The following is a 20,137-nucleotide window of genomic DNA, read 5'->3' on the forward strand; positions in this document are numbered from 1 at the left end:
CTACAGTGCCTCCTTTTGCCTTGAAGCTTTCCAAACACCATTGAGCTAAAACACAAACAAGGAAAACATGTCAGTTTTCCTTGCAACTGTTTTTCTTAATCTTTAAGTGACTGAGACGGTTATTTAATTCCTTTCCGCTCAGGATTTGAATATTCATGTGGAACTTAACAAAACAAACATTAAAAAAAATAATGTTTAATTCAAACTGCAACATGAACATAGCATGCTGCCATTACAGCACGAATCCAAGGAGAGGTAAGCTGGATGCTAATTGGTGATCTTTTGGCTGTCATGAGCTACTGTTAAGCATGTGTTGGTATTTTCTTGTTGTTCCTGATTAGTTGTGAAAAGGACAGCTGTTTCCAGCGGCTCTGGGTTTTAACTGTGTGAAAGAACTCTCTGTAATGAATTACAGATGGCGGGAAGCTGTGGCATTGGTCCGTGTGCAGAACGTGTGCGTCTCTAAACAATCCATGCGTTGCTTTTGGTGTCAGCTGAATTCCAGGTGAATGCCAAGCATGAGAATAGAGAATGAATGAGCGGTGTCATTGGAAAAACAAATACCATTTTGGAGCTTAGCGCTCCGTTGCCCTCTCGCTAGCAGAATAATGGAAACTATAAGGCAGACGGAATTAGATTTTTGTCATGTTATCCTTCACATTCGCTACAGATTGCTCAAGCATTTTGTGGATTTGGAATTAGACGGCGTGAAGTTTTCCTCTTGATGAGCAGTTTTCGTCTTTGCTTCAAGCGGCTTCTTGTGAAATGTTATAGTCCCTTACGAACACAGGCATGTCACCTTATAGATGAGTACGTAGAGCAGTATGACACTACAGGTTTGAATAAAGCCCTTAGTTCTGACAGTGAAGCCCCATCACTATATACCTTCATAATGAGCTGTGACTGCATGTCAAGGTGAAATCACTTTAGATCACGTTAGTCATTCTTAATTAGTTCATCCCGCTAGGTCCAACAAAACTTAAATCTAACTAGGTTTCTCTCTTTTAAGACTGAATCCTGTGGGTTTACCTGAACCATGGACTGTAGTGGAGCCTTCCTGAAAAAGCAAACACTTCCCTTTAACAGTGGAGTACAGATGTTATCTGGCTGAGTTTGAGTAGGTCAGTCGGCCTGTGTGACGTTAGAGGAAACATCTTTCTTGACTGGAGAGTAGTAAGAACACACAGCTAATCCTCAGCAGGCCACGGGTGTCCCTTAGCTTGGCCTTCAGACTGCCGGAGGTCTCTACGACGGAGTTGATCGGGTACAAACACGCACTTTCTCGAAAAGAAAAACACAGTGCAACGCAATCTTTGGTGCTCTTTCTTTCTCCCCCTCTATTCTCCAACACCCGTTTACACACCTGCCTTAACAGACAAACGCTTCGTTCCTTCTTCTCCCACGCTGCCGAAACATTTTATTCTGATGTGATCCCTGGTGAGCCGCCATAGATGGACAGGAGGCAATCGACGTGCGGGAAATACTTGAGCCAGACAGGCCCTCTCAAAACCCACTCGCCCGTACCATTTAAAGTAATCTGGGTTTTGGAGTTAACACCTCGATTCTCGACATAGCTTCAATTCTTCCACTCCTGAATAAACTCCCATAAATTGGGTCACCCGCTTTCGCCGTGAGATACTGGAATCTCCAGAAGCCCCCATAACTCAGACTGATATCATAAGACCGGTGTCTCCCAGGCCCAGCTCGGCGCTGTTCCGTGGCGTGACTCCAGTAATGCCTTGTTTGGCTTGTCAGGGATCAGGATTTGACGCATAACGGCGTTGATGCGCTGATGTTTATTTTCTAGCCACACGCGGGTTTCGATAACGGAGGGAGGCTGGTTGGAATGCGTTGCGGGGGGGGGGGGGGGGGGGTGATCGCTGCCTCTGGTGGTGGACACCGAGTATGTAAAAAGAATATGGGCGGTCCATCTTCAAGCGGTTTCACCAGTAGGCTGCAAGGACAAAGAAGAGCTTTGACTGGGCTGAGCGGGAGCCTCCCTCCCATCTGGGTGGGACCGTTGTCTTGTAGTGGACGCTAGCCTCAACTGAAAGCATGTGTGGTGTGCAGAGGAGCAGGAGACCATTTTGGGACGGTTCAACACCAGGCGAGCTGCAGGGTTCTGGATGAGAGGTTTGATGGTACAAGTGGGGGGGCCGACAGGGTCGCGTGTTACTTAATGTAGTTGAATGTTGGACCCCGGGTCAGAACAATGCACGGTCGCATAGGATCTTGGTGTGCGACGATCTGTGAAATACCAACCAAATCAGAACGTGCTCCTGTTCAGAGCCACATGCAGTTGTGACTGCATACATTATCCCTTCTTTTTTGGTACTTTGCACTCGCGGGAATACAAACCCACAGACCTGGTTTTGTGAGCTCCATGCTTTCACTGAGTGAGCTACACAGGGATTACGTTATATTTAGAGAAGAAAATATTTCAACAGGGACTTGCACATTGTCGGGGCTCTTGAAATGCGAAGCAGTGAAGTCACTGCCTTGCAGTGAGCGACCAGGGTTCTAATCCTGCTGGCACATTAGACCGGGGGGGGGGGGGTAGTGCAGCAGGCCAGCATCGCTGGGGTTTGGGGTAATAAACGAATATGGTTGCCTTGTCTTGTTGCTCTATAGGGCTCCTGGGTGCCTTGTGAGCTCACTCAAGGTAAAAAGCATTGGATGTGGTTAAGAAGACACATATCTCGGCATCGACTGTCCCGAGCCCGCTGGGAGTTGCTGCGATATAGCAACAGGTAGAATGTTAATTTTAATAATGAGAAGGGAAAAAAAAGGTTGTAGGGTATTTTAACGTTGAAGTGCTGCTGTGTGGGCACTTTTGTTTTGGGTGATTGGACCCAAGTGTTTGTGCCAGTCGGATTCAGACAGTGACTCAGTGTTGTGAGAGATTATTATAATCTAAAACGCTGAGCGTCTGCTGAAATAACTTGAGTGTGTACGCGCAGCGACGTCTTTCGACTGTATGGGAACACTTTGCCGTTGCCCTATTTCATCATGACTGCCTCGCAGGAATAATGCCGGCCTGGGTTGGTACTTGAGAGGTGCTTTTATGGGCCTCTCTCTTTCTCTCTCTCCTTCTCTCTCTTCCAGTTCTCCCATCAGTCTGTATTTCCCTGTTGTTCTCCTCTCCCTTTCTCTCCCCTTCTCTCCGTCTCTCTCATCGCTCTCACTCATAGCTCTCCGCCATACCAGCTCAACATGGCCTAGTTTGAATACGCGGATGGATATAATACATGACCCCCCCCACCCTCCGATCCCACAGTGTCTGAAACGGCCTCCTCTCTGCCCTGTGACAAGCTTCAGAAGGCTTCATTTTTAGAACCCCCATTTAAGTGGCAGTATCACAGTTCTAATAGGCCCCGTAGGGACTTGTGGGGGGAAGACGGTTATTCAGTGGCCCAATGAGATTGTTTTTGGAGCTACTGTGATGGCCTTTTGTTTTATAATGAGAAACCTGCCTGACAGCTACCGAGCATGAATGTAGTTCTGAGTTACACTGCTTCGCCATCGGCCGCTAAACCGGGCTAAATAGTGTTTCACGTGGATGTGTCTTTACCACCTTTTGGAAACGAAAGAAAATTGTTCTACAGACTTTATTCCATTAGAAGTAAAGGAACGTATGTGCGTTCACTGTGATTAACGGGCCACATAACATCTGAATTTAGTTGCTTGCAAAAGGACACTGCGTGAAAACGATCTTATGAAGCCAGGTAAGATCACATAGTTGTTTGTCTCCTTTTTAAATCGGAATGAGAACAGAAATCACCCAAATGGCCCTTATCAAAAGTTTACTTACCCTTGAATGTTTGGCCTTGTTATGCACACACAAGGTGACACACACAGGTGAAAATGGCAATTAAAGGTGAATTTCCCACACCTGTGGCTTTTTAAATTGCAATTATTGTCTGTGTATGAATTGAGTTTGTTAGCTCTCACATTGTTGCACTGAGCAGGCTAGATACTGAGCCATGGGGAGCAGAAAAGATCTGTCAAAAGACTTGAATAACAAGGTAATGGAACTTTAAAAAGGTGGAAAAGGATATAAAAAGATATCCAAAGCCTTGAAAATGCCAGTCAGTATTGTTCAATCACTTATCACTGATCTCTTGGTACCAAGCCAATAGACCAAGAAAGATTTCAGCCAAAACTGCCTGAGGAATTGTTCGGGATACAAAGAAAAACCCACAGGTAACCTCAGGAGAAATTCAGGCTGCACTGGAAAGGAGCACAATACGATGATTCTTGAACAAAAATGAGCTGCATGGTCGAGTTGCCAGAACAAGGCCTTTACTGCGCCAATGCCACAAAAAACATGCCAGACAACACCTTGACACGCCTCACAGCTTCTGGTACACGAGTGACGAGACCAAAATAGAGCTTTATGGTCACAACCATAAGCACTATGTTTGGAGGGGGTCAACAAGACCTATAGTGAACAGAATACCATCCCCACTGGGAAGCATGGTGGTGGCTCACTGATGTTTTGGGGGTGTGTGAACTCTAAAGGCACAGGGAATCTTGTGAAAATTGATGCAGGACAACCAAAGACTTTGCATGACCTGAAAGCATATTGCCAAGACGAATGGGCAGCTACACCACCTGCAAGGCCTCATAGACAACTATTACAAAAGACTGCACACTGTCATTGATGCTAAAGGGGGCAATACACAGTATTAAGAACTAAGGGTATGGAGACTTTTGAACAGGGGTCAGTTCATGTTTTTCTTTGTTGCCATGTTTTGTTTTATGATTGTGCCATTCTGTTATGGCCTACAGTTGAATATGAATCCCATTAGAAATAAAAGACCTGTTTTGCCTGCTCACTCATGTTTTCTGTACAAATGGTACATATATGACCAATTCTCCAAGGGAATGCAAACTTTTGAGCACAACTGTATAGAACAACAGGTATTGCTGCAATTACATAACCTACTCACTTTCACACACACACACACACACACACACACAGGCACACGCGCTCATATGCACACTCTCACACACACTCACATACACACACACACTCACTCACATGCACTCGCGCGCGTGCACACACATGGGAGAGAGGTGTCAACACACAAAGGCTGTGGTACAGAGAAACAAACCACTGTAATGGAAAATGGGACAGGAATAACTATAGAGAAACACCCTCACTGGTAGTGGACACTGGAGTGGCTCCTTTGCTTCTTAGTAGCTCTAAGCTTTTTACCAGGAATCCACAATGGCCAGGAAAACGGTTGACCGCTCAAGAGAGCGGTAGAAGAACAAGCAGGATTAGCACACTCGTTTGGAAAGGAGAAGTGTGTGTGTGTGTGTGTGTGTTTGTGTGTGTGTGTGTGTGTGTGTGTGTGTGTGTGTGTGTGTGTGTGGCGCAGTCAGCGTGAATAAGGGGCTGTCCGTGTTTATGCAGTTTTTTTTTGTCGGCTGGCTTGGAGGGGTGAGTGGTGTGTGGGGCGGTTGTCTGTGATCACTTAAATTTTTGTACATTAAGCAGACACTTCCAGAGGGACTTACAGTACATGCAAACTCTGTTGCTGAAAATAAAACCATACAAATTAAGATGAAAGGTTGTAGTTATGAATGGTCATACTCTATGAATGTTGTCAAGCACAAACCTGCAGGAGCGAGTCGTAGTCTTGATGTGAGCAGACGACAGAGTGTTATCTTGGGTCACGCCAAGGTGCAGTTGTCAACCATGATGGATATGTCCTGGAGCGGACAGGCCTTCCCGCTATAGAAGAGTTTGCTCAGTCTCGTCCCTGGTTAAGGCTCGCGGTAGTAGGACGACATCCAAGCGGAGATGCCAGCCGGGCACGCAGAGAATCGTGGCTGACAGAAGGGAGGGATGGAGAAGAAAAGCAGAGTGTCGTCTGCATAGCAGTGACAGGAAAGATCAAGTGAGGATATGACAGAGCCGAGAGGTTTGGTGTATAGATAGGAGGAGAGGAAAGGAACTAGAACCCAGCCTGGGGAACCGTTGGTAATTGGCTGCGCTGCAGACACAGATCCTCTCCGTGTCACCTGGTAGGAGCAGCCTGCCAATTAGAAAGCAATCCAACCGTGTTGCAGAGCCTGAGACGCCCCAAAACCCAAGGAGTGGAAAGTAAGATGCGATGGTTCACAGTGTCAAAGGCAGCTAGAGAACAGAGGAAAGAGCGTTGGGCATTGTGAAGAGCATCTGTGATATAGAGGAGAGCATTCTCGGTGGAGTGGCCCATTTCTCAAGCCTGACTGGTTAGGGTCGAGGAGATTGTTCTGAGACAGGTGAGAAGAGAGTTGTTTGGAGATTGTACTGGAAAGGAAAGACAGAACTGATACCGGCCTGTCGGTTTTTTGCCCTCGGTGGGGTCAGGTGATGGCTTCTTTAAGAAGGGAGCGAATCTGGCCATCTTGAGGTCCCCTGGGACAAGGCCTGTGCTCGGCAAAGAGCTAATTACGGAGGTGAGGAATGGGAGAAGGACTCCTGGGATGGTCTGGAAAAGGGAAGAGGGGATAGAGTCAAGTTTGTCATGTGAGTGACCAGTGGGCCCACAAGGCTGAGAGAACAGGGTACGGATGTCATCAATCTTCTTTTGATAGTGGATGACTAAGTCCTCAACCAAGAGGGAAGATGGCGGAGGAGGAGGTTGAGGGTTAAGGAGTGAGGAGAAGGTGGAAAACCGTTTCCTGGGGTTAGAGGAAGGACCGTGGAATTTGAGTGATAGAAATTGGCTTTAGCCACAGACGGGGAGGAAGACAAGTTAGCATGGAGGGATTAGAAGGATGTTAAGTCATTCTGAAGGTTTGCTTCCCCCCATGTTCGCTTCAGACGCCCAAAGGCCACTACCGTGACTTTGCGGTGAATCTTTTAGCCACGGAGTATGAGGGGACGGCCGTGTAGGGCCTGGGAGGGCAGCGAGAGTCGTGGGACTTGGAAAGCGAGGAGAGTAGGGTGGAAGAAGCAGGAGTCAGGAGATAAAGCGGGATAGATTTAAGAGACGGCAGTGACTATAGGACGGAGGAGAGAGCCGTTGGGGAGAGAGAACAAGTGTGGCGGCAGTGAAAGACGTGGCTGGGAGGTGACGGTGTTGCGGTGGAGGAGAGAGAAGGAGACAAAGGAGTGGTCAGATGACCGGAGCTGGGTCACGTCCAGATTAGTTGACCGACATCATCTGGTAAATATTAGATTATGTGCACTGCCTGCTTTGTGAGTAGGATTTAACAGGGACAGGGTGAGATCAAGAGAGGAAAGGAGCGGAGAAAGAGAAGAGGGAAGAGATGACTCAAAGGCGTATGAGTGGTCAGTCATTGTCGGCGAATTAAGTAATCCATTATGTCCAGCTCATTGACGAAGTCACCAAGAGAACAGCTGACGACGACAACGCCGAGCTTGAATGGCAATGTCACGTGGACACCATGGAATTCAAATGAGGAAATTGTTAGGGGAGTAAGAGACGAGAGAATCTCCATTTTGAAGAATCAAGAAGCTGCGCGCCACCACCATGTTCTCCAGATGCTCTTTTACTGTGGGAGAACACAGTCAGAGGAAGAGAGAGCGTCCAGAGTAACGTTTTTTCTTTCTTGGGTAATCCAAATCTCTGACAGGGCCAGGAAGTCAAGAGCCTGGAGGGCAGCATAGGCTGAGATGAGTTCGGTCTTGTTGACAGCGGACTGACAGTTCCAAACAGGGCCCGAAAGCAGGTATTCCACATGGGTCGTCTGGGCTGGGAGCACAAGATTAGTGAGGCTGCAGCCACAGGATTTGGAGGGACTGTAGAACTGACAAAGAGACAGGCGGACTGGGATGGGAAATACACATATTTCACAAAGACAGCACCATTCCTTTTAATACACAAGAGTAAAACAAATAATGAGTTTTCTTCCTCTCTTAACATCTTTGAACAAGTCCGCAGAACAGCGTCGGAATGTGTGTGTGCCTGCGTACGAGCTGGCGTGTATCCTTGTGTGACGGCACGCGTATGACATGTCGGTGCCCAGCAAAGTGGCCGTCATCTCCAGACTCTATACACATACACACACACGCATCGCCAGTTTACCGTCTTATTCGTGATTAGCATGGCCCCGAATCACCATTTCCTCAGTCAATCAATCAATCAATAAAAATGTATTTATAAAGCGCTTTTTACAACAGCAGTTGTCACAAAGTGCTTTACAGTGACTAATCAGCCCCCCTGCTTTGTGTGGATCACATGGTAACTGGCATGTTTATCTGTTGACATGAACGTAAAACACACACATTTGTTCTGTAGGCCTTTTCATTTTGTTTCCCTTGCGCGCGTATGATAGTCACGTCTTCATGTGAAGCACTGAACATTAAGCAGATGAGGCGTCACGGCGTCACATTGATGTGACTACTTTCTTTAGCAGCCGTCGGTTCTTTTAACGCCCCGGCTATGCACAAGTGAGCTGCCTTGTGTGGGATATTAACTGTCCCACCTATCAGCTAATTAACCCTCCCCCAGCAAACCCCTATGGTGGCTCTCATTGGTTGAACCGTCTGACACAACTCCCAGCAGGAGCCAATGAAACGGATGGATGAGTGTGAGAGCAGTTCAGTTGATTAGACTAGAGCAGTGTAGTTAGGCCGCACAGTTGCCATTGGAGGTTTGAATGTGGGACTCATCCCTGTACTCTGTTCAGTCCTCTGAGCCGATCGGGGACCATTTGTCTTCATCACGTTGTTTGCGTGCCAGGTGGGGCGTGAGGTAGTGTAGTCGGCCACTCTGTCTCAATGAGCCTTGGATGCCGGCGGGCCGTGGTGTTGACCGGCAATGCCCATCTGGACTGGCACCGACTGTTCTGTGAGAAAGGGTGATTCAGAGTTTTTGGTGCAGTCATACATCAAGGCATAGTGTAGGTTGAAAGTTGGGGTTGTTCATTCTTTTTGACTTTGAGTGTAGTTTGAGTTTGTGAAGTTCTGCTTGATGTCCTTTAGATTTGTCTCAATAAGAGATTGCTTCATAACGGGTGTTTTCCTTTCAGTGTTCATGAATGTATTAACATACGCATGTGTATATTATCATTGGTTTGGTTCAATTTTAGTTTCTGTGGTGATTCAAGTATGGCATATGTTTGGTTTCAGTGCTTTTTCTGTCCTGATGTGAGGGGAATGAGGAAAAGGGCATCTAGATGTTTAGTATGCCCACATAACTACGGACGGGTGACAAATTAAAGGAAAAACTGGCATAAATTAATGGAGGTTCAAAACAAATTGCAGATGTTTCCTTAAAGGTGTACTGCATGATACAATTGAATAATTAACATCCTATCATGCTCTGTAGCATTAATAAAAACGCTGAGCGGACCCAGTTGACCTTAATTTTGGATCAAACTAGAGGGTACCTTTTTTGTTAGGTCTTTTAGCGAAAAACCTGGGTTATGTTCTTTTACATATGTTGGCTTTTTTTCTACCGTTCAATGTTTCACAAACAGCTACACTCACAATATTGACACTTACAAGGCTATGCTCTTAGGGTGCATTTAGACAGGCAGCACAATTCGGAACTTGTTTTCACTAATTGGTCTTTTGACCAATCAGATCAGTACCAATAAATGGCAGAATGAGGCTGCCTGCAAAATGCAGCCATACAGCCCAGGGAGTTCAGAAAGTAATTACAAGAGTGCTAACAAGCTAATTAACTTAAACAGAGACTTAATCAAACTCGTTAGGGTTGCTAATCAGGATCGTTATGGTGATTATTGATCCAGTTAAGGCAGTGCTGTGGTCTCTAGGCGCCTGATTAAAGCTCCCGTCTCCAAAAAAAATAAAAAAAATAATGGACAGAACTGCAGAGACTGTCTTTGAAGGATAAAAAGACGCCTTGAGTTGTTGGTTATTGGTTGAAGGCTTGGATGAGGTGTTATAAGCAGGGAAAATTGGCAGGTGTTTGCTTGGTGAGAAAAAGGGGACGATATACACAGACAGGCACAAGAAGAATAGACAGAATGAAGAGGAGTACCTCACTTGTGTTTAGTGCTTTTATTTGTATGCTGTACTCTCCATCCTCAGGCCTGTTTTTCCCCTCTGTGGTGTCATCCCATTAGGGAGGGAAAGGAGATCTCATCTGTGTATTTGTGCCATTACACCATCTGTGTCTGCGCGGGCAGTGCCATTAAGGCCGTCTCCATGTTGAAGTAGTCCATTTCAGCCGATTGAATTGGCTGATGACCCGATTGGAGTGGTGATTACATGACGTCAATGGCATGGCCATGATAGAACAAATGGTTTTCCCAGTTAGGTCCACTAACCCATTCTGGGTGTGCAATACTATCCAGAGGACCCAGAGGATCTAATTTAGTCAGGCAGGAAAAGGCCAGCTTAGCAGAAAATGGGTCCAGATTTCCCTTGGGCACTTGGGGAGGACACCCTGGAAGACTCACTCTGATAGGCCAGATACAAGGCTGCGTCCCATTGGTCCAGAACGTCATAACTTGCTCTTTCATTCCCTCACTTAGCACACACAAATACACACACTCCCTCTAACAGCTCTCATCATAATCAGACTGTTGTTAGTGTTGAACATTTCCTGAAATAAGGGTTATTACATCTGGTCTGAAGTAGTGGACTGTACAAGGAATGGGCCCTGATCTAAAGTAGTGGACTATACAAAGAATGGGCCCTGGTCTAAAGTAGTGTACTATACAAGGAGTAGGGCCCTAGTCTAAAGTAGTGTACTATACAAGGAGTAGGGCCCTAGTCTAAAGTAGTGTACTATACAAGGAGTAGGGCCCTAGTCTAAAGTAGTGTACTATACAAGGAGTAGTGCCCTAGTCTTAAGTAGTGTACTATACAAGGAGTAGGGCCCTAGTCTAAAGTAGTGTACTATACAAGGAGTAGGGCCCTAGTCTAAAGTATTGGACTATACAAGGAATGGGCCCTGATCTAAAGTAGTGTACTATACAAGGAGTAGGGCCCTAGTCTAAAGTAGTGTACTATACAAGGAGTAGGGCCCTGGTCTAAAGTAGTGTACTATACAAGGAGTAGGGCCCTAGTCTAAAGTAGTGTACTATACAAGGAGTAGGGCCCTGATCTAAAGTAGTGTACTATACAAGGAGTAGGGCCCTAGTCTAAAATAGTGTACTATACAAGGAGTAGGGCCCTAGTCTAAAGTAGTGTACTATACAAGGAGTAGGGCCCTGATCTAAAGTAGTGTACTATACAAGGAGTAGGGCCCTAGTCTAAAGTAGTGGACTATACAAGGAGTAGGGCCCTAGTCTAAAGTAGTGGACTATGCAAGGAGTAGGGCCCTAGTCTAAAGTAGTGTACTATACAAGGAGTAGGGCCCTAGTCTAAAGTAGTGTACGATACAAGGAGTAGGGCCCTAGTCTAAAGTAGTGTACGATACAAGGAGTAGGGCCCTAGTCTAAAGTAGTGTACTATACAAGGAGTAGGGCCCTGATCTAAAGTAGTGTACTATACAAGGAGTAGGGCCCTAGTCTAAAATAGTGTACTATACAAGGAGTAGGGCCCTAGTCTAAAATAGTGTACTATACAAGGAGTAGGGCCCTAGTCTAAAGTAGTGTACTATACAAGGAGTAGGGCCCTAGTCTAAAGTAGTGTACGATACAAGGAGTAGGGCCCTAGTCTAAAGTAGTGGACTATAATGAATCAGCCTCTGAGTAGTAGGAGAGGATGAAATCAAGCTGTGTCTCAGCCCTCCAGGATTGGAGTTGGGGTTCCCTAATGCAGGGAATAGCGTGCAATTTGTGATGCTTATTGTACACCATATTTAGACTGACACACTGTGCAGCAACATCAGCATCTGCACTGACCTCCAAGGAACGGACAGTCTGTCGTTGAGACCAAACCTGGGCTGACCGTCCCACACACACCTCTCCAATGCAAATATTTTCTGTAAGATATATGAGATAACCTTTTAAATGGCAATAAACAGCCATGAATATGCAAATGTGCTCTATAACATTCAATGACTTTGGCAACAAACAATCGTGCATAATCACATAATCACCCCATCAACAGCGGAAATGGCTGTGAATACTTAAGGAGATGACCTTTGCTGTGATCCGTGTACACAGTGCGTGTGTTTGTGTGTGCGTGTGTTTGTGTGTGCGTGTGTGCTCGCGGGTCTCTCTCTTTCATGTCTCTTGTCCCTTCATCCTGTCTCAGTCAAAGCCAACAACCAAAGTGAACCAGAGGGGCTTTAGTAACTGGCGAGGCTAAATTAAATCTATTAGCATCATAGCATGAGCTACACCCTGAGACAGATGGAGGCCTGGTTGAGATTGCTAGTGTAAGGGACCTCCATGCTGTGAATGGCTTGTCCTCTGAGAATGAGAGAGACACACAAACACACGACGCACACCCCGTGAAGTCATCCTTCATGACACGCCAAAACGGAAGTCTGTCTACTCTCCTCTTCCATTCCTTCTTTCCTGCTTTCTGGCTTTCCAGAATCTTACCAGAATAACGATTGCTATAGGTTGATGCTGTCACTGCAGTAAATATGACTCTGCTCAGCAACATTATCACTGCTGAAAGGATTACTCTGCACACCACCATTATCACTACTGTAATGATAGCTTTGTTAAGCAACATTATTACTGCTTTACGGATGGCTCTGCTCAGCAACATTATCACTGCTGAAAGGATTACTCTGCATAGAAACATTGTCACTGCTGTAAAGATGGCTCTCCTCAGCAACATTATCACTGCTGTAAAGATGGTTGTGCTCAGCAACATTATCCCTTCTGTAAAGATGGCTCTATTCAGCACCATTATCACTGCTGAAAAGATTGCTCGGCCCCGCAACACTGTCACTGCTTTAAATATGGCTCTGTTCAGCAACATAATTGGTGTTACTCTTTTTATCAACATTCTCACTAGTTGGCTCTTTGCTATTGGATCTTTAGGTACCACAGAGGGTCAGGAAATCTGTCAAATGTTCCATCCAAAATGCGCTACCATATAGATGTTAATGTCCTATTCATTGGCCTCGGGCATTGGGATTTCATCTCACCGACCATAGGAAAGAGGACCCCCTCCAACCCCTTTACCGGCCTTCCAACACGACTTCCTGCTAAGACTGACCTTACAGAGTGTTACACCACTGGCCACCACGAGCTCTGCTCAGCACCCTGACGTCTTCACCCCATTGTAGTTCACTGAGAAAGAAATCCTCAAGCAGGTTCTCACCTCACCTGTAAGCATACAAATCGTCCCCGTGAAACGGCAAGTTATTATTTTTCACAACGAGACACTCTCATCGATATTAAGAAAGCCATTAAGTCCTTTAACCGAGTCCTGTTCAAAATGCCATGACACCATTATTGAAGTGTACGCAGGCGTTTGTCTGGCTGCAACCTGGCCGGGATCACCTCCAATATCCCGCAATTTTGAGGGCTGCGCCGAGATGGAGCTCGGGTATTCGGTGTGGGGGGTGGGGGGGGGGGGGGGGCAAGTTCAATATTATGGAAATGTTCATTTTGATAAGCCGGCGGCTGTTTTGTTTGACAGACGGAACAGAGAATAATAGGCTATCTGGCGGCCATACACTTGGCTACGGTGAAGACACAATGCAGACTTAATGAGAGGAGATAGCATTGTAAGCAGACAGCGGCGGCGGCGGAAGCGCCTGTGTGTTTGTGCCGTATGTGTGGGGAGGTGGGCCGACGGGCGCCAGCAGGGACGGGCGTAACACCAGGTCTTACGGAGCGGTTTCGGGGGATGGAAGGAGACCTTGCGGTCAGCCGGGATCCAATTACTAAAGCGTGTGGCCGGCGCAGGTCAAGCACAGCGGAGTGTTAATGTGTTTTGTGTGCTCTGTAGAAAGGGGTCAGTGTGGAACTGTTACGCTTTGATGAGGAGCTGAGGCCGAATTGTCATTGTGTGTATGGGAAGGAAGGTAATCTAGCCACACACACACACACACACACACACACACACAAACTTGCTGATGGTGGGCGGAGACTGACTGAAGCTATGTTGGGCTGATCAGTCGTCTATTCAGTGGTGATGAGACACTGATCAATAATAGCACACACACGGTGCGGGAGTTTGTGGCGTGGCGCTGCGAATCAGCCTTTTATCCAAGTCACAGCAGAAATAACCCCGGAGTCCCGCAAAGGGCATGGGAGTCCTGTAAACTGGCTCGCCCCTGCCGGGATTGCTGTGAGGAACTGTCGGACGGCGTTGCCCAGCCACTTTACGCTCTAGCGACTCCCCCGTTGGCGGATTCGGGTGCATGCGGCCTCAGTTGTGACGCCTGAAAGAGTCGTCCTCCGAAATAGTGCAAACAAAGTGAGAGCGAAACCACGAGTGTAAATGAAGGTTAAGGGGTGTGGTTTTCACTAACCGTGTGTCTCTTATTTCTCTCCGACAACATTGCTGTATTAGGAAGCCATAACAACTCGATCCAGCTCATTAACTCCACTAATAGATCTGGAGCCTAGATTTAATCCTACTGTTTACTGTTTCCACAGCGCTCCATTTAACCCGTAATGCCATATTTAAATGCATTAGTAATTCCAGTTAACCCTCTCACGCATGTTTAGTTTGGTAACAATTGGACATAGTAGAAGCGCTAGGCAGAAACCTCCAGCCAGCTAACTTTCTATTACTTGATGCTGTTGGATGTAAGCCGTCTTTCTCTGATTAAACAATGACACGGTAGTCGCCTTGGCAACCTGCAGAGTGTAGGACACAAGTGGCATAATATAAATAGAACATGTCTGAGCCGCTAGGCTACAGCACTTCCCCTGATACTCCTGTCTGCTGTGATATATTCTCACTTTCAGTACATAATATTGGTTAACTCAGACTGAGCTGATGTTCTGAATGTATGTGACTATATAAATACATTTCTTTCCATTTACAGCATCACTTTGTCGGCTTGGGGATTAGAACCTACAAACTTTTGTTACTGGAACAATGTTCTGTACCTAGGCTACCCTGCCCATATTTGGTATTGACTGAGGTGTGTGATTTATAATTTCATGTTTTTGTTTATTTACATCCCAACACAAAAAAAAAACGATCACAATAAGTTTCCCGGCAGCACTCATTCTTTAATAATAGATTTTTTTCTCACCTGTTGTCAGGTCTAAATCCATCATCCGAGCCCCTGTTTTCTATAATTGGGCTGTGCCGGAAATGCAATGCTATAGCCAATTTGCCAACTTCCCCAGTAGGTAGAAACGTACTTGGAGGTAAAAAGTACAGACTTGTCATTTGTCCCATCAAAACCCCACTGAGCTGTCATTAATCTGCAGCGGAGAGGTCAGGAGCAGATGTCCAGTCAGCAGGTGACAATACTCTAGCTTTGTGCACGCCCCCGTATTCGTGGCAGCCAATTAAGCGGGAGAACCTGGCTAGCACGGAGAGTTGGTTTAAAGCCTTGTGATACGGCTTTGCCGATAATAATCAGTTCTTTCGGGTAATTACTGTAGGTGGTAACCTATCTCGCTTCGTCCATCTCTAACCACACACTGCAGTGGTTGTTGTAGATGGGACTCTGGGTTGTTTCGCAAAATGCTCTAAATCCCAACAGAGAACGTAGCCTCTCTGGGGAAAGACCGAAACTCTGTTATGTTATGATTACGTTCAAATGAGACCCGGTCTGGGTTTTATTTGTTCGAGCTCACATGTAGTTTCCCGTTGCTTTGACGTCTGCTGCACTCTGGTCCACCGCACACCCACACACATGCGCTCTCACAGAGGGTATTTATCAGCCCGGCGAAATGTGTTCCTCGTCTTTATTAGTGCCTTGGCACCCAATCTGGCAGTGTGACAGTGATGGAGCAGTCAGTCACAGTGGGAGGGGTGGCGTGGAGGAGGGTGGACTGACCTACATCCCGGTAGCCATGCTTCATTACAGGGACGTTTCACAGTGGAAACCACGGTGAGAAACTAGGCCCGCTGGGACTGATTGTCTAGGCGACCGGTTTTCGACAGAGATCTACTCATAATGCCGTTTTTCGCTTAGGCAAGCCACTGATTAGGCGAGGGTTACACTCTCCTTCAGAGACGCTCCGTTGGCGGTGAATGAGAGGTTTCTCTCTTTTTACTGAGTCTGATCTTTGCAACTTGAGTCTAACGGGTGACTCATACCATTACGATTCTGTAGTTTTCCAAGGGAGGGCTTTCAAAAGGTATGTGCGCAGATGTTGCCTCTCAAATGGGATTAAATACGAAAGATATTGAATTGTTTTCTGTGCAGGATGCCACCAATGGGCTGTTTTACATGTGGGATCAGCTTTTTATTTTGCATTCATCGACTTATCAACACAACAGAAAACAATTACATATAGAAAAACAGCAACATTAGCTATTCTAGCAATTTGAAGGATTCTAAAGTGCTTTCAAGTGCTTTTTGATATTCTAGAAAGAACCCATATTGATCTAGCAAGGCATTGAAAAAATGATCTGCAATAAAAGGATACACCTAGAATTTACAATCATGCGTACTGTATAACGCAGACAGCTTTTTCATCAGTCTGAACAAAACATGGTAACATCAAAATGATGCATTCAAAAAAAATACAATACCATCCTGGGTAAATGTGAAGACCGACGATAACTTTGCTTGAAGGTGCCAGGAAAAATGCCTACACTCCAAATTCATAGGAATTTTTGTTAGAATTAAATGAACTCCAACTGGTTTGCATTTACTTATTCATCCGCGGTAATAACAAACACGAATGATAGACCAAAACAGTCCCACAAATTTACTTAAAAACGTTGCATAGATTGTGTCTGTGCATGTTACAATGCCTTTCTTAGATTGTGTTGGTGTGTGTTTGTTCAAAGGGCTTGTGGTGTTGAAGGACATTTTCCTGTTTACTTGAGTGATAAAGCAAGGGAGTTTTAGACTTTGGGATTGTGGAGACTCCGGAGAGAGGTGAAACAAATCTAATGAGACCAGACTACAATTCACATCCCACAAAGGCTCTCCAGCAGCTCTCAGACTTCAGCCTAATTTTATTTGTATAAAATTCCCATGTACTTTTTGCCTAAAATACATGTTTATTTTATACAGCCTATTTTGCAAAACTTTATCAAGGGTATTAGTGTTGTTGACTGAATATATACTCAGAAATATTTAAAATGAGATACTTTTGGAGTCTTGATAGGCAGTGGGAATGATTCTGTTAGATATATTTTATAACTTGAGATTAAACTGAAATTGTCTATGATCGCCAAGGCTTTTGCAAGCAATTGAGATACATTGCCTAAATATAGTGAAATATGACCCGAATATATAATGAGATGTAGTGATCAGTCAATTTTAGAGGGATGAATGTAATTGGCACCAACGGACGATTACATGGACCAGGGGTTTCACGGACAGTTAAAATAGCATAAAAGAAATTGGATTCCCTTGACAATTGCTTCTGGTGATTCTGAACGAACCAGAGCAGATATTGCCTTTTATTACTAAAGCTGAGGGATTGGCACAGTGTTTTAATCATATTGATGAAATTGGAGTCCCAGATGTTCCAACACAGCCCAAAGATATGACCATTCTAGTCTATCGAAAGCTTTTTCTACATTGATCTCTTGCAATGAAGCACATAGAGTAAGATTGTAATAGTTGACTGAAGTTATTAAAGGATAAAGGTTTTTTAACAAATCCAGTGTTCTTTGTGGCAGGAGAAACACATTTTGTTTCTCCTATATAGACTTAATTAGTGCAGTAAGACCATATTTTTGCATATTCTTTTCCAGTTGAAGGATTTTTCTAATTTTCCAACGTCTCTGGTGATAAGAACTAAATATCGGTCTGTTTTGAGAACTGCTGTATACCAAAGATGTGCAAACGAATATCTATACAGATGGAGTAATTGTCTTGATGTAAGATCCAATTGTGCCAAGGCAACCAAGTTTTGGGCTAAAACATCCTGGTGCTTTGTGGAGTTATAATGTTGTTGACCTTAACAAAGGCCCCAGGACCAGTGAAAGCAGAACAGCCTCTTACCATTACAGAACAGTATGTATGAGGTTGTTTTCTGTGTACGCTTCTTTCTTTCTATGCCAAAGCCACTGCTTGTTTGCATGGCTAAAGAGCTCTATTTTTGTTTAACCTGATTCAAGCACCCAGTTCCAGTCCGAGTATCAATTTGGTTTAGAAAACTCCAGACGCTTACATTTGTTGGTTGCTCTCAATAAAGGCTTTATATATGGCAACCCTTCCAATTGGCTTTGGCCAAGTGGTGTGTTACTGCAAATTTGGGGATTTGGAGCAAGATATCACCAAATTCTGTAACTCTCCAACTGTGGCATTTTGATTCATTTAAACTAATGTAGATATTCAACGCTTTTTTTAGCTTTCCACTATGTTACTTGGTGACAGGCCTGTGAATCTCTCCATCAAACAGAGAACCTTGGTTGCTCCATGGGTTGGCTGAGAGATATGCTGTTACAGTCATTGCCAGAAGTATTGTCACCCTTCATGAAATTTAGCAAATGTGAATACCTATGTTTTTCTCACAAAATCATAATCGTAGTATTTCTGAAATGTTTGTGTTGAAATAAAAGTATATGGCTTCCCATTATATCGGAGCCCAAAATGAGACTCATTTGTTGCACTGCAAATTTTTTGCAGTCAGCTTTGCCCATTTTTATTCAAGGTGCCAATACTTCTTGTGTTAACTTAGCCTGAGGTGGGGTGAGATAGCAAACAACCTTAACTAATGGTAGGAAGAGGTGGGAAAACATGGGGAACGGGTTGCCTAGGTTGTTGCCAGGGATGGAATTTTGTGTTTGATGGCCTTAAGGGAGCACCTAATTTGACATGGTCCTAACGCCAATCAAGCATATTGCCAATTACATTGCTCCAAATCTAACTAAAATCTACCAGCCATTTAATTCCATCAAATTTATTTTATGATGTCATTTTTACATCAGCAGTGGTCACAAAGTGCTTTTTTTAATCTGCCAAAAAGGATTTCCCCTAATTACACAAAACATACATGACAAATAAGGACACACATTTTTTTAATCAAATAATACATTGATTACTAGAAGTAATCAATGAACTAAGAAGTAACTTGCCCAACTGAGACACATGTTCCCCGAGGCCAAATTACAGTCAGAAGGTTACCATGGTAATGAAGATACAGTACTTGCATTGTCTGAGAAAATATCTTGACACTCGCTATCTTGAATCTGACATCTTCGCAAGCTTTCAGCTTACAGTCAATCTTAATCTAACATTGAAAAACCATTAACCTTATTACTAAAACAATATACATAGCCAATTTACATGACAGCTAAGTTCCAGTTGAAGATGCGTTCTGAGACTTTTCACACTTAGTTAAAAAAATTAAATGGAACCTTTCCCTGTACAGAGCCCTGCATCTGTGAGACCGCCAGGCGGGAGAATCGCAATTTTACACCACAGGTATAACGGAATGAATTTTTCGGGAGGGCATTTTGGCCACAAAGGGGGGCACTGCCGTGAAATCATCCATCCCTGGTTGTGGGTGATTGGGGCTGTTGGCTGTTTTTTATGGGGGGGGGGGGGGGGGGGGTCGTTTCTGAATGCCAGCCCAGAGGCAACATAAATAAATACATGTATGTGAAGGTATGCAGAATTAATTGAATATTCTAATATGAAACTAAATTGAATGTTGTCCCTGTAACAACAACAACAAAAGAGGCATTAATAAATAAATTGGGTTCTTTTTCTATTTGTTCCTATCTGAATGGTGTAGTTTACTTCTAAAGCTATACGGGTTGGGTCTTGGTGGGGCCCTGGAAGGGAGACCAGATACTGCTGGGAGTGGTGTTGAGGGCCAGTAGGGGTCACTCTTCCCTGTTCTAATGATCAAATCCCTGTGCCCCAACGCAGTGAAGAAGATACTCCTCTGCGATCTTTCAGGTGGGATGTTGAAAGGGTGTCCTGTTTCTGTGGTAATGAACACATTTCCTTTTAAACTCTGGCTTTAAACAACATACATTTGCGATTGCTAGGCAAACAAAATCAGTCAGTCCTTCCTTTATAGCTTCTAGATAGGTCTGGATCAAGGCTAATTAACTCCTGTCCTGGAGGGCTGAAACACATCTGGTTTTCATCCTGTACTTCATAAAAGGACTGACCCAGATGTGGACCACCAGGTGAGAGCGATTAACTACTGGGTACAAGCAAGCATCTGAAATGTTTCAGCC

The 20,137-nt window shown here is 44.8% G+C and overlaps 1 long non-coding RNA gene across 2 annotated transcripts in view; it reads right to left on the minus strand.

The window, feature by feature from the left end:
• The window catches only part of LOC109616077, a 30,918-nt gene extending 15,523 nt beyond the window's left edge, over window positions 1-15,395 (minus strand). For both annotated transcript variants that reach the window (XR_002197141.2, XR_004576203.1), the window contains exons 1-4: window positions 15,060-15,395; window positions 13,061-13,170; window positions 11,785-11,864; window positions 5,628-5,841 (exon numbers count right to left, since the gene is read on the minus strand). This is a non-coding gene — a long non-coding RNA (uncharacterized LOC109616077). The remainder of the gene's footprint in view (window positions 1-5,627; window positions 5,842-11,784; window positions 11,865-13,060; window positions 13,171-15,059) is intronic.
• Window positions 15,396-20,137: the final 4,742 nt, after the last annotated feature.

This window comes from Esox lucius, chromosome 9 (assembly GCF_011004845.1).
Source record: "Esox lucius isolate fEsoLuc1 chromosome 9, fEsoLuc1.pri, whole genome shotgun sequence".
Lineage (NCBI taxonomy): Eukaryota > Metazoa > Chordata > Actinopteri > Esociformes > Esocidae > Esox > Esox lucius.